Raw genomic sequence first — 2842 nt, forward strand, 5'->3', positions numbered from 1 at the left:
CTGTTCAAGAAGTCATAAATTCGAGTCACTCTTTGGTTGCTAATAAGGGTAGCCATTGAAGTTCTTATCTAGTTAGTAGTTACAGGTTTTCAGGGGATTAATTGAGGTACGCGTAAACTGATTCGAACACCCCAATCATTAAAAAAAAAAAAAAAAAAAAAGGTGTTGTCTTTCTTTCCTCTTTGACCACAAGTTTTGAGTTGTTACTGGGCTAAACTCATGATCATTTTGCAAAGAACTAGCTGTAAATAGTGTCATGTACCAACCTTGCACTGCTATTAGGGGTGTTTAAAAGAACCGGTTGGAACCAAAACCGGTAGATACCCTAGGTTTGGTTCCAGTTCCTACCTAGAACCAATTGTCAATGGGTAGGTTCCAGTTTCAAATTTTTGGAACCGTTACTGTGCGGTTCCGGTTCCGGTTCCGGTTCCGGTTCCGATTCCGGTTCCTATAGTTAGGAACCAGAACCAGAACCGGAACCAGGAAGCGAGACTAATATAAATAAATTAAATATAGGGGGGTTAATAAAAACTTTTATAGAAAAATAATGTGAATACATTTATATTTATTTCATAACATTTAAAGTAAGTTGGTTTGACTTTTGAGATCTACCTTTACAAAGTAATAGGTTTGTAATTTTGAATTTATAATTTGTAATTTTATTTTGTTAACAAGTGCCAGTGGTTGGGGGGGGGTATTTGTAAGTTTTTAAGGGCTTTTTTGCCATTTAAAAACTTTGGGGGTCATTAAAATTTTATAGGTACCCAGAACCGGAACCGGAACCATTACAGTTTCTGGTTCTGGGTACCTAGGAACCGGAACCGTCGGTTCCGGTTCTGGTTCCAAATCTCAAGGAACCGTCGGTTCCGTTTCTGGTTCCTAAAAAAGTACAGGTACTCGGAACCGAACACCCCTAACTGCTATTATAAACTAAAGGCGCCCTGGGTATAGTGCAGGTCACATTTTTAGGAAACAGATATAAATTTCTAATTATAATTTATTATATAATAGTCAATATCATTTTTATTTTTTTTTATAAAATATTACATAATTCTAATAAATAATTTAGTTTTTTTTTAAACACATTTGCTATAATCATTTACCATTTTTTCTTTTGTTGTTGCAGGAAATTAAAAATTTGAGCTTTTAACTTCCAAAAACAGGAACAAAATAGTGCAGAAAAAATAATTTAGAGAAAGAGAGAATTTTTGATATTTTTAACTAATAAAGTAAATAGCAGAAACTCACCTATTTATAGGTGATTACAGACTCAACAAAACATCAACAAAAACTTAAAAAACTCTTATCTATATGGCACTACTCCATAACTTACGAAAATGTAGAAACAACTTCCTAATAATCTGCAGCATAGTTACAGACTTGTTCAACTATGACTAAGCAATTTATTCAACTTTGACTCAGCAGAAAATAAAAACAGAGTTCTGACAATAAAAACAGATTTTGAGTTTGAATTAAATTCCAACAGCCTCCCTTAAACACAAACTCTCAGATTTACACATCCCCATCATCTTCTTCAATTTGTAGAAGACCTTAGCTTTAAGTGGCTTTGCGAAAATGTCGGCGATATGATCTTCGGACATGCAAAACTCCATTACTATTTCATTTCCTTTGACAAGTTCACATATGTACTGAAATTTGACATCTATGTGCTTACTTCTCCCGAGAAACATTGGATTTTTAATTAGAGAAATAGCTGACTTGTTATCGCAGAAAATCTTCGTAGAAGTTATTTGTTCTTGATTCAGCTCATCCAATATCCTTCGTAATCGAACAGACTGACATTTAGTGTAGGCTGCTGCCATGCACTCTACTTCTACAGTAGAAAATGCAACAACCTGTTGTTTCTTTGATGACCAAGAAATTACTCCTGAGCCCATGTGAAACACAAAACTAGAAGTACTTCTTCTATCTTCAATATCACCTGGCCAACCATTATCGATATACCGAACACGATTACAGTCATTAGCATATTTATAAAATATACCATGACTTTGAGTACCTTTTATGTATTGCAAAATTCGCTTTGCAGCTCGTAAATGAACTTGGCTAGGTGTCTCCATAAATTGACTAATAACACCAACTCCAAATGTGATATCGGGTCTAGTAGAAGTCAAATAACGTAGACTACCTACTAAACTCTGAAAATAAGTTGGATTGACAAGTTCACCATTGCCATGTTTGCTCAAATTCAGCCTTGCTTGCATAGGAGTCTTGATAGGATTACATGATTCCATCTTGAACCCCTTCAGAATATCCCTTGCATTTTTCTTTTGGAGATGAATATCCCATCATCAATTTGCATAACTTCAAGACCAAGAAAATAAGACATAAGCCCCAGATCAGTCATTTCAAACTCTCTAGTCATAGCTAGACTTGGCAAAACGGGTATGGACCCACGGGTTGACCCTAAACCTGGATAAAAAATATAGGGTGTGGGTCTTTAATATTGGACCTGTTTTTCTTTGACCCATGCCCGTTTTGCCAACGGGTCAAGCGGGTACACCCGCAGGTGCTTGTGGGTACCCGTTTGTTTTTTTTTTTTTAAAAAAAAACCCTTCCCCTTTTCATTTTGCCCCAAATCGCAAAATCCCTAACCTAACTCAAACTCACTCTCTCATCAGCCTTCTCTCAAACTCATCGTCATTGAAATCCCTAACTCCACCGTCGTTGCTTCTCCTGTCTCCTCTTGTCATCAGCCATGTTTGTAGTCTCCATTGTCGGCACATCAAGTTATGTGTATCACCGTCACCGATTTGATCTCATCTCCTTCGTCTTCACTTTTCACTCTTCAGCAGCTCTAATTCTTGGATTCGATTCTCCG

This window comes from Pistacia vera, unplaced genomic scaffold (genome assembly GCF_008641045.1).
Source record: "Pistacia vera cultivar Batoury unplaced genomic scaffold, PisVer_v2 Contig240, whole genome shotgun sequence".
Taxonomy (NCBI): Eukaryota; Viridiplantae; Streptophyta; class Magnoliopsida; order Sapindales; family Anacardiaceae; genus Pistacia; species Pistacia vera.